The following is a 13,465-nucleotide window of genomic DNA, read 5'->3' as shown; positions in this document are numbered from 1 at the left end:
GTTACATCGCGATCGCTAATGAGTTAACAAGCTCACACTCGCGACGACGATCATCATAAGAAACTGCATGTTGAAAACAGTTATTTTAAAATTTAGACACGAATTTAGTTGTTTATGAAAAAATGTTGAACATTATTTACAATTTGGTAACTATTAGGTGAAAATACAGTAAAGTACATTATTAACTGAAATACTGTGGTTCGGATTGTTTACTGTTAGGTCTACACAATATTCCAACCATTTATACTTTCAGTCTCATTCTCCTTAATGAAGTGTAACATTATTAAATCAAATCACTCCACATTACGTACTGTTGAAATGAAAGACATCTACTCTACTTCTTTGTTAATGAAGGATTTATCATAAACTACTCCTGAATTTATTACTAAAAGATTACACGCTTATAACCAGGCTTCGAGACTTCGGACCCGATAGAGCAGTTCAATGGGAAATCCGCATAACGGCGCACTGAGTATAGTGGTAAAGCGTACAGTGGGTGGGGGTACCAACAAATACGCAAAGGAAAACGCTCTGGATTGAAGGTTCTGGCGAATAATTTGGTTTTCATACAAACTGTGTCTGAAACTATTACACGGTTAGAAAAGTCAGAGCAAGAGATGCCGGAAACCCTCAACTTAATTTAAAAAATGATGCAGAGAACTAATGACACATCAAGTACACCGGTTACTGAACGTGTAAAACAGAAGTGGAAATCAATTTTATGTAAAAATAACGGATATGGAACAGTGTGTAACATAAACAGCAAATTAGTGGACATAGAGTCACCCGAGAATAAAGGACTGTCTCTTAGAGACTGCAATGATGTTAGGTTTCTTCGTTTTGCTCCTATCACGTCATGCGACGTAGAGCGCAGCTTTCCACAGTACAAACTTTGGCAGATAACCGAAAAAGATTTACGTTTGAGACACTGAGAATGTATCTTGTAGTAGGTACATTGCAATTCGGGACTGTAACTGCACTTCCTAAAGACGACCAATAGGATAAATGAAAAAATTAAAATTGCTACATGCTTATTTCCACCCAGAAGAACTACAGTCAATGCTCCAACAACTCTGTACACAAAGCAAAACCGCAGGTCTATCAATGAACATGACAAAAACACAGCTGATGACAAACAGACAAGAAATCCCCATCTCAATTGACGGAACAACGCTACCATATGCAACGGAATACACATACCTAGGCCAACTAATTTCCTTTAAAGACAAGACTGGAAAAGAAATAAGAAGAAGAATATCCTTAACTTGGAAATCCTTCTGGTCCCTCCAGTTCATACTTCTGGATAAGACAATCAGCAGAAGACTCAAATTCGAAGTACTACAAACCTGCGTCTACCCAACACTACTTTATGGATGCCAAACATGGTCGACAACAAACAGACAGATGAATGCGCTAGAAATATGCCAAAGGAAAATGGAACGAAAGATATTGGGAATAACTATGAGAGACAGAATTTCCAATGATTCGCTGTCCCAAATGGCATCAACAACAAACGTCACACAAAGAGCAAACAAATTGAAGTGGAAGTGGGGAGGCCACATCGCGCGGATGAAAGACGAAAGATGGACATACAGAGCCACCATGTGGGACCCGCGCACAGGAGACCGGCACAGAGGCAGACCAAGGAAGAGGTGGGCAGACTTCTACACAACACAAGCAGGCCAGCAATGGTCCAGAATAGCAAGAAGCAGGGGAACATGGAGAACAATTGGAAGTCGACTACAAACGAAGACAGTGCCAGCCACAAACAACATCCCAAGTTGACTCAGTGATAGTGCATTCAATATAATAAAAGTGTTAGTGAAATCAAATTAATCAAAGTGACAGCGAAATCAACTCCAACCAGACAAAGAAACACTAGACACAACCTAACGCGGAGTAGCTCACCGCGTTAGTGAAACAGAGCTACCCTCTAGCAGGAGGCCTTTGCCCTTCAAGGGACACATTGGGCTATTATTATTATTATTATTATTATTATTATTATTATTATTATTATTAGTAATAGTATTATTATTAGTATTATTATTATTATTATTATTTCCACCATTAACACTGTGTATAAACACAAATGCTTATAAAAGACAGGAGAATAAATGCTTTTCACATTCTTTTGGCATTATCATTGTGTAATATATATTTACTTTCAGAATGTACTTATGTGTGTTTCCCCATACTACAATACTCTATTCTAAATAGCAACGTTGTTACCTCAACACATCTCTATCTACCTGCAGCGAGTCAACAACCTATAGTGCATGCACAGTAAACTTATTGTATCGGGTCCAAAGTCTCGAAGCCTGCTTATAACATAACTCTTGAACGGGTATAGACATATAATAGCGCAGGAGGCAGAGACCACCCTTGCTGAACGCGACTTTGGATTGCAAGTTGAAGCACGCTGCTACGCGCACCTCGCCGATTGCATCACGACGTGTATCTCACGCAGCTCCCTCTGTATCACATCCGTGATTCTGATTACGATATCCCCTCGCGGAAGTCGCATGGTCTAACCCTGCCGCGTATTTACAGACCCTCTCTAGCTACGGCACTAACAAGCCGTACATTCTGATTGGCAGTTTTAATTTATGCTTTAAGTACAGAATGCTTCAAGTCCTACCCGCCATCCTGCCTGTACTTAAGTTCTTGTGGTTTCCCAAAAGTCAAATGTCGAAATGAATCCTGCTAATTGTTCAACATATAGTTTGCATTATTGGCCTTAACCCAGATATGCCGAAAATTTTTCACTGAATGGCAAATTTTAAGTGCAGATGCAAGAATAATTTAGCGCAACTCCGCAATGAATTGACCGGTAATCATGAAACAAGTTCTGGGTATATCTTAGCGTATATTATCATAATAAATACATAAAATACAAAATAAATGTGCATAGTAATACATGTATAAAATTAACAAAACAGGTCCCATACTGCGGTGCATCTATCTGGCATGTTGCACCACCGTTTATTTTACATGGGCCCTCCCCGTCCAAACCCACAGGCAGCAGTGCAACTAGCCTCTACGGAAGAGCGACAAGGACCGACTTTCAAGTGGCTGACACCAAATTACTACATCAGGGAAATAAGCATGCAACACATATCAAATTCATGCACACTAAGTCCTCCAAGTAGATGCTGAACAGGGTAGGTGATAAAGGACATTCCTGACGTACTCCTCTTAGGGTAGAATAGCATAAATCGCACCGCTTCCTAAATCACACCACTGCTAGTTTAAAACAAATTACTATAGGCCTAGTAGTGTGGCATCTAGTGGTATTGTTACACTCTACCATATGAACTTCCACCATGTCACTTGACTTCTGCCACTTCTTTGTGTCAGCAGAGTGGTGATAGTGTATCTAATATAATCGCTCAGATGGATGTATATTTAGCTAACATTTTGTAACTAAATAACGGATTTGTATGCAAAGGAATCCATAATCATAAGATGTTATTCGCTTAAAGAGATATTAAAGAACATTTAACTTAGTACGATTTTCGAACATGTGGTGATTATAGGCTAGGATGAAGGAAATAATAACTTATGGCGTAGTTTCTCAATTCGCACCACTTTGTAGGTGCCTAATTCGCACCGCTGCGATATGAGCAACTGTAGCAATTCTAACCGTACAAAAGAAGGCCCCAAAAATTTTAACTGAACCAGGAATGCATCAGGTGGGTGCAATATCAAGTGGTGAAAAGGGCGTTAATACAACAAGTGTGTGTTGTACAAGCGCACCAGGTATTTTGTGCCACCTGTGAAAATTTTTAAACATCAAATAGTGCATCCTTCATTATCAGCTGGTGTTCCACCAAGATCGTTATTTGTTTGCTCTGAGTCAGGTTACATCAACAGTGAACTATTTGTCGAATAGCTCAAACATTTTATTTGCCACTCAAACCTGCCATAGAAAAAAGTGCTGCTTCTGTATATCCATCTATACGACCCATTCCAAAAATGTAGAAGCTAGATTATCTCGGGAAAATGGTGTGCTCCTGTTTCAGCTTCCTCGTCATAATACTCATAGGCCCAGCCTTTAGATGTTTCTATCTTCAAACCATTTCAGACAGCTATATCATGAAGCAGTTCTTAGGTGGCTTCGGGATAATCGTGGAGAAAAGATGACGCAGTTTACAGTCTGAACTGCCTGGTGAAGCACATGGCAAATGTGTAACAATAAAAAACGGATTCAGAAAGTTTAAATGTTACGTAATTTACGCTCTATTTTTTCAATTTCATTTGAAGATACGTTACTCTCTTTCATTAATTTCAATAAACTTGTAATTTGCATTTATTACATTACTTACTTATTTACAAATGGCTTTTAAAGAACCCGAAGGTTCATTGCCGCCCTCACATAAGCCCGCCATCGGTCCCTATCCTGTGCAAGATTAATCCAGTCTCTATCATCACACCTCACCTCCCTCAAATCCATTTTAATATTATCCTCCCATCTACGTTTCGGCCTCCCTAAAGGTCTTTTTCCATGCGGTCTCCCAACTAACACTCTATATGCATTTCTGGATTCGCCCATACGTGCTACATGCCCTACCCATCTCAAACGTCTGGATTTTAAGTTACTAATTATGTTAGGTGAAGAATACAATGCGTGCAGTTCTGTGTTGTGTAACTTTCTCCATTCTCCTGTAACTTCATCCCGCTTAGCCCCAAATATTTTCCTAAACACCTTATTCTCAAACACCCTTAACCTATGTTCCTCTCTCAGAGTGAGAGTCCAAGTTTCACAACCATACAGAACAACCGGTAATATAACTGATTTATAAATTCTAACTTTCAGATTTTTGGACAGCAGACTGGATGATAAGAGCTTCTCAACCGAATAATAACACGCATTTCCCATATTTATTCTGCGTTTAATTTCCTCCCGAGTGTCATTTATATTTGTTACTGTTGCTCCAAGATATTTGAATTTTTCCACCTCTTCGAAGGATAAATCTCCAATTTTTATATTTCCATTTCGTACAATATTCTGGTCACGAGACATAATCATATACTTTGTCTTTTCGGGATTTACTTCCAAACCGATCGCTTTACTTGCTTCAAGTAAAATTTCCGTGTTTTCCCTAATCGTTTGTGTATTTTCTCTTAACATATTCACGTCATCTGCATAGATAAGAAGCTGATGTAACCCGTTCAATTTGGCATATTCCTGAGCGAAATTAAAAGTAAAGGTGATAGTGCATCTCCCTGCTTTAGCCCGCAGTGACTTGGAAAAGCATAAGATAGAAACTGACCTATACGGACTCTGCTGCATGTTTCACTGAGACACATTTTAATTAATCGTACTAGCATTTATTACATTATTCATTCAAATACTGTTCAATATGTTCAATATTAAAAGCTTTCCTTCATCCTGTTCCCTGCAGTTAAAGAGGTGCGATTTAAGAAACCACAGGTGCTATTTAGGAAACTAGTTGCCTTAATGGCACCACTTACATGTGTTTCGAAAATGTAATTTTAATTAAAAAATATTAAATAAAATTCAATGATTCTTTTTTACGTCAAAGCTAAATGTTCTGGGAATGTATCTCTGTAAAGGAATGCAGAAAATAAAAACTGTACTGTTGAATAAAAATTATAAATGCTAAAGTGGTGCGATATAGGCAACCTTACCCTATAATCAAATATAAGTCAATAATAACTCGAATATGAGAATCTTTATAGAAATAAAATTAAGGTATGTACAGATACGGAAATAAAATTTGGAACGCCCTTACTGTGCAAGTTTCGCTTACAACACACTGCGCATGTGCAGGAAACAAGAGCGCCTGTATATATGCTACTTGTGGACAGTCTTGTAAAATTGTTGCCTACATACAGGTGTACACCCATCACGACTCGCTCCAAATTTTAATTCCGTATACGTATTCTTTTCGTTTTGTTAAGAGCTTTTACACATTGCGATTTGATTTGGGCAGACAGCTGTTCAGACACGTTGTCTGCTGTACTGCAAGTTACGCAGTGTAAGTGGAGAGTGACCTTTAGCCACTATCGATGTAATGCACACTTCCGCGTAATTAACGTTGCTTATGCAAACACACTCATGAACTTGTCGATCAACAATGTAAGATTGCAGTACTTCGCATACATGGAGTTTGTAACGAAATACAATGCAAAGCAATGCAGCCCGAACGTCGAGAGGTATAGTGGGGCTCACATAACAGTAGTTCCTAAATGACTAATTTGGCCGTATCTTCAGTGTTGCCAACTAATACCAGATATCACCAAAGAAGGTAAAATCACAATGCCATGCACTGAAACATTGTAATAATAATAATAATAATAATAATAATAATAATAATAATAATAATAATAATAATAATAATAATAATATGTATTAACAACAATAATATCTTGCTTATTTACTTATTCACCATATGTCATTTTTATTTTGGGAGGTGTTTTCTAAACGGTCCAATATTTTGTGAAAGAGTAGGCCTATATAGGCTGATCCCTTTTGGTATGGATAATATTAATTTATTCGGAATATGTATGATAAGAATTTTTCTTGTGTAAAAATTTTAACGTACCTTGTTTACATGTTTCGACCTTTTATGGGTCATCTTCAGAACTGGTCGCTGTTGGTCTTGGCGCCTCTTGTTGTTTCCTGTGTGGGTGCGTTCGTAGTGTAGAGTCAAAGAGTGTATGTGTTTTGAAATTTAGTTGTGTGTTGAGAATATCGTTGGGGTGTGTTTTCGTGTGTCTGTATATTTCATATTGTTCTAGCGTGTTGAGTTTCTGGCTTTTTGGTTGGATGTGCAGTATTTCCATGTCTGTGTTGATGTCTCTGTAGGTGTGGTTGGCATTTGTGATGTGTTCTGCATTTGTGGAGGTGTTTTGTAATTCTGTTATGGCTGTGATGTGTTCTTTGTAACGTGTTTGAAATGATCTGCCTGTCTGTTCTTTGCAGAAGTTGTTGCAGGTGTTACATTTGAGTTTGTATACACCTGTGTGGTTGTATTTGTTTGTTTGTGCGTTGAGATGTTTTTGTAGAGTGTTATTTGTTCTGTATGCGATGTTGTAATTTAATTTCTTGAATGGGGTTGCAATTGTATGTGTGTTTTTGTTTTGGTATGTTAGTGTGATGTATTTTTTGTGTTCTTGTGTTTGTGTCGAAATAGGTCGAAACATGTAAACAAGGTACGTTAAAATTTAACACAAGAAAGTCTTATCATACATATTCCGAAGTGATACAGTGTTAAAAGTTGTGTAATCAAGATGTATTAATTTATTATTGTAAAACTATCATGATAGTATAAGAAATATCTTGCTGGTAATATCCTACTTAAAAGATGGGAGTTTCCATACATGGCAAGAATGAAAATCAACAACGCATAATGTGAAATGAAAATCGTAAATGATTTAAAGGGGCTGCTACAAATCGACAGCGGGTACAATTTGCTCTTTGTTATGCTACAAATTTGAGAGTGTTTAACAGTTCAAAGAGAATTTCGACGTGAATATGGTGTACGTTATGTAAACCTAAATACAATTCCTTAATGTTCTGTTTTGTGTTAAAAAAAAACATGTGGTTCGTTTCAATTTTGCATCCATGATGTGCCAACAGATTGCATAAGATGACGGCTTCTTAAACAAATGGCTATTTACAGATGAAGCAGCTTTTCATGTTTAGTGGGAGAGTAATCTCACACAATTGCATGTCTCCTACGAGCTTGAAAAGACCAAAAGTTCACGTATGGTGTGGAGTGGGCAGCAATAAAGTGTATGAACGATCCTTCTTTGCACAAAAGACAATACGCTATGGATTTTACTTGGATATGTTGCAGTTGTTTCCATTGAAGACAACAATATGAACATTGCATTCCAGCAAGATGATGCACCCCCTCACTAGGCATGGGAGGTTCGTCATTTTCAATCGTATGTGGTGTTGTCGTGATGGACCAATTGCTTGACCCCCAAATTTCCCAGATCTAACCCCTCGTGACTTCTTCGTGTGGGGTTTTGTTATTTTAATTTATTGGTCTGACCCAATATTTTGGGTTTGCCCTGCGACACAGAATAGCTCACAATAAAATTTAAAATGAAAAATGATATAAAAAAAAGGTTTCAGACAAAATTGATTAAGACATAAGAAAAAAAAATAGAACCAAATATAATTTAAATTGAAAGTACACCATAAAGATGCTGACGAAATATCGCTACAGAAATCTTGAAGATCTCTCGTCAGCTTGTATTTTTCCCTCCGCTTTACAAAGGCTTTCGGAATGGTGCCTCTCGTTCCGAAGAAGAGACCGGTAACTGCGATTTTTTTATGTTGTATTTCGCCGATAAGTACTGAATCTTGGGTTCGTAGATTTTCTTTTTCTCTTCGTTCACTTCAGATGGTTGAATGGCTGAGATTTCAAATCTGATTGTAGGATCAATTATTTCGCCTATCTGTTTATTTCTATTTATAGCTATGATATCGATCCTACGATTGCTCCCACCATCAGCAATACAATGAACTTCCTCGTGAACGTCTAGATTTCTGGATCGAAGTGCATCTGCGATCATAGAACGTATGATGTTGTGACGTTTTATTCTGAGTACTTCTCCCTGTGGGTAACTTCCAAGCACATGTGGTAAAGTTTCATACTCACTGCAGTGCCTACAGTGGATTGTGCCTGTAGAGCGACCAGGGAGAGAACGTACTGGTGCCACCATCGCAGTCATTTTTAGAATACTGTCATACTGTCTATTCACAGAAACCAAGGAACATTGATGATCTAACAAACCACCCCGCTAATGTATTTCAACGGACATGGGCTGAATTGCATCACCGTTATGAGTTGTGCAGAGTGAGCACTGGAGGTCATGTAGAGTTCTGAGAAATATCCCATCTTTCAATGCTGTATACACAAAGTTTCAACTAATAAAGTTCAATAGTAAATTTTAACAGTGGTTTTTATTTATCCATAAACAAACTGATCACCCTGTATTTTCCTCCTGTACCTCTCGCACATTATGTTGGTAATTAGTAGATTAAAATGATCTAATAATGTATTTTGCTTGACAACATAAAATTCATTGCTTTGACTAAACGGTTTACGATTCACGAGTCCTAACCTGTAATGTATTCTGTTTGATGACGTGAAATAATTTGTATTAATTCCGAAAACAGAATATCACTTTGAAGTGTATACCCTACTCAAAAAAGTCGCTACGATGCTATCTCTTGGACATTTCCACAAAAATTTGAGCATTAAAAAATATATTTCTGTCCACTAGCCACATGCATATTTTATTCAAAGTAGTCCTATGTCTGTAAGTTATATATTATTTAATTACACTTACCTGGATATGGTGTTGAATTGGAATCACTACGCGACACAACTAAATTATGTATTGGTATTAATATTAATAGCCTGCCGGTATTACTAATTAATTATTAATTACGTTAAAATTTCACAAGCTTATTAGATACTTCCATTTCACCAGATTCCTTCTACCGCAAACCAAAAATATTGCTGCCAACATAACAGTTACAAAATAACCACCAGTTGTCGTATTTGTAAGTACTCGAAATTTGAAACCAAGCTGGTAAAAGAAAATTCAACATGATATGTAGAAACGCACTATAATCCACTAGGATATTTAGTAATAGGAGAGAAATGATTAGGTATCACACTTAGGGTATTAAGTAAGCTGATCTGGACTATACACAAAACTATTGACAATATAATTTATTATTGAGAGAAATATACTAGTTATTACACGCTGATGACATTGTAATTATAAAAAAATAGAGGTCTTTACGTCACTTAAACAACGTATGTAAATATTATGGCATTAAAATCTCAGTAGAAAATACCAAAATGTTGAAATTCTGGGGAAAATCACTAACACAAGTAAGGATTGTATTTGAAGAAAACTCTGCCGGACATGTTAAAGATCTTAATTATCTAGACTACGACATAAGCACAATAAATTAAACATAAAAATATGTAAACAATAAAATATCAAACTTTTAAATGATGTATAAGGGACTATTCCTGCAACATTTAAGAATAAAACAAGAAGGGAGACCAGAATAAATTTTTATAAAACAATGGCTACACCTCTTCTTCTCTATAGGGCAGAAACATGGATATACAATCACAGAAAATTCTGAATAAAATTAGATGTGCTGAAATGAATTTTAAGAGATGAAAAGGATGTAGCCTACTGTACAAGTTTAGATCATATAAAAATGTTGGCATAAGGAGTGAACGGCAGATCTCTAGTTTGTATGATAACAATGCTGTAATAATTGTTCAGCATCTAGATAGGATTATAGCATGAGGTTATAAAAATAGTGTATAAAACCAACAGGAATAAAAGGCATAGGGAGACCGAAAATACGTACAAATGATCAACTGTGAAGCCAGAACAGACAAATATACCTACTCCGTGTAATGAAGGAGAAAAGTATATCAGTACTGTACAATATGATGTATCAAATCGTATTATGTCAAAGAAATAATGTTTTTACAGGAATGAAGAAAAACTGAATTACTCGTAAACCGGACGTTTTTTCATTACACTACCCACAACCATTTTAAAGTACTTGTTTCAAGGTTTACAAATACATCGACTTGAAACTTCACAATATGAAAGATAAAGTAAGGAAAAATAACTAATTCAATTTCATCCACCGGTGGACTTAATATGTTTAGAAACGATGTTGCTCATATACAATATGTTAGACGAAACCCAATTTTTTGACGACACGTTTATGAATTAAACAAATTAGACATAGACAACATAGACATAGTGAATGAAATAAAAGACAAACAAATCTCACACAATACAACATTAGCAACTTTCGACATAACTAACCTATACACAAACATACCGTACCCATAAAAGATACACTATAGATACTATAACAAATGCTCAAAAACAACACACCACAAGAACACATTAAAGAAATCATCCACACCACAAACATCATCACAAAACAAAACTACTTCACATACAATAACAAATATTACACACAAACTGAAGGCCTACCCACGGGATCACCCATTTCCAGCATACTAGCAGAAATATTCTTACACCACGTAGAACAGACATACATATTAAACAAAGACAACAACAAACACGCAGACAACATCATATATTGGCACAGATACGTAGATGACATACTAATACTATACAAAGAAAACAAAAGACAGATCCAAAACCTGCATCAACACATAAACAAAATACACCCAAAGCTACACTACACATTAGAAATGGAAAACAACACATTCCTAAATTTTCTAGACATCACAATAACAAAAGTAGACAACAAACACATATTCAAAGTGTACAGAAAACCCACTACAACAACAACACGCATACACAACACATCCAACGACCCCACACAACACAAACAAGCTGCATTCCGAACAATGGTACACAGACTACTCAACATACCTATGAACCAACAGGATTACAACGAAGAGCTAAACACAATCAAATACATAGCACAAGAAAACGGATACAACCCTAACATAATAGACAACACAATACGTAAGACAAAACATAATCACAAAAAACATAAGAATACAACACAAACGCAAGAACACAAAAAATACATCACACTAACATACGAAAACAAAAACACACATAAAATTGGAACCTCATTCAAGAAATTAAATTACAACATCGCATACAGAACAAATAACACTCTACAAAAACATCTCAACATACAAACAACACAAACAAACAAATACAACCACACAGGCGTATACAAACTCAAATGTAACACCTGCAACAGCTTCTACATAGGACAGACAGGCAGATCATTTCGAACACGTTACAAAGAACACATCACAGCCATAACAAAATTACAGAACACCTCCACATATGCAGAACACATCACAAATACTAACCACACCTACAGAGACATCAACACAGACATGGAAATACTACACATCCAACCAAAAAGCCAGAAACTAAACACACTAGAACAATATGAAATATACAGACACACAAAAACACACCCCAACGAAATTCTCAACACACAACTCAACTTCAAAACACACACACTCTTTGACTTACACTATACCACATGAACACACCCTCACAGGAAACAGAACAAGTGGCGCCAATACCAACAACGACCAGTTCTGAGGATGACCCATAAATAGGTCGAAATTTAACACAGGAAAGTCTTACCATACATATTCCGATGTTATACAGTGTTAAAAGTTGTGTAATCAAGATGTACAAACAAATTATATGACACATATGGTAAAATTTGTTTTCGAGATGTATTCATTGAATGAAACTTTCATTTGTAGGGGAATACATGACGAAGTTGTGAGGGTGAAACATGAAACCAAAATGTTGGCAATTTAGTGATATCTCTTCCACGAATGACACATGGCCATTAGAACTCTGTCATAGCTGACAGCTAACCTACAAAGTGAATTATAATAGACAACGCCCATAGCTTATAGGTAAGGTTTACACTACTCTGTCGTGGAATTTAATGTGCATGTGGCAGAATAGATATATCTGCGACACAGAAATATTATAGTTCCTGTATATGCATCCAAAGGAAAAACGTGACATTAAACATCAAAGGGAAGGAATGATGAGCGAGAGAAATGTTCGGGGCAGAAGATACCGGATGATAGGCAACATTAAGGTACATGGAGACAAAGAGGAAGACGAGAGAATGCTGCATTTACAGTGAAGGGCCTGCCCTTGGGCAGAAAACTGTCATTGAGTGAATGATAGGCAGTCTTTTCTCGAACACCGACGTAGCTCAGGCGGAAGCACGTTTGCCTTTTCATCCAAGGATGCATCCCGTCCGCTTACTCCAATTCCGTTTGCACTGATCACCCTGAACAATACCATCTCGCTATCATCAACTTCACTGATGCTAGATAATCTCACAGCTGCTATAGCGGCGGTAAATAACAGACTTACAAAGTATTTTCTTCGTTGTGGTTAATGAGGTTGAGCATCCCGCTACAAAATCAGCGAAGCCGTTCGATTTCTTAGAGGGAGAAGCGGAAATGTTCTTCTTTATCATTATTAGGATCAGTCGTATTCCCGCTCGTTTATATTGTGCTGCCTGAATTTGTGGTCTTGCGCCATGGTGGCGACATGATTAAAAGTTTCGATATTTGTTAGCATTGAGTATTGATTAATAAATTTCCATAAGCTTTAGAACTCTACAGGCCGAAGGGAGTCAAGTATTGAATATTACAACGATAAGTGGCATTTTAACTTTTTTGCACGTTACAGCAAACTGCTACCACGATTAAAGTTGATTTTACTGAATTCAGAGTTGCCAACCTATTGAAATAATACAAATAACTGCTCTAGGGTTATAATGAAAACCACTGTCTTCTATGTATGCTGCAATGTATGTTAAATTCATATGCAAAAGGCAATGTTAATTAATATACATTATACGAAACAAATCACAGCATTTGAAATGTAGTGA

The 13,465-nt window shown here is 36.7% G+C and overlaps 1 protein-coding gene across 2 annotated transcripts in view; it reads left to right on the top strand.

Annotated features, from left to right (window-relative positions):
- LOC138709625 (excitatory amino acid transporter-like) overlaps window positions 1-13,465 on the top strand; it is a 117,935-nt gene that overhangs the window by 52,815 nt on the left and 51,655 nt on the right. The window lies entirely within an intron of this gene.

The sequence above is a fragment of the Periplaneta americana genome, chromosome 11 (genome assembly GCF_040183065.1).
Source record: "Periplaneta americana isolate PAMFEO1 chromosome 11, P.americana_PAMFEO1_priV1, whole genome shotgun sequence".
NCBI classification, from domain to species: Eukaryota; Metazoa; Arthropoda; class Insecta; order Blattodea; family Blattidae; genus Periplaneta; species Periplaneta americana.
Note: the sequence above shows the minus strand (reverse complement) of the source record. Positions and strands in the feature narration are given on the sequence as shown.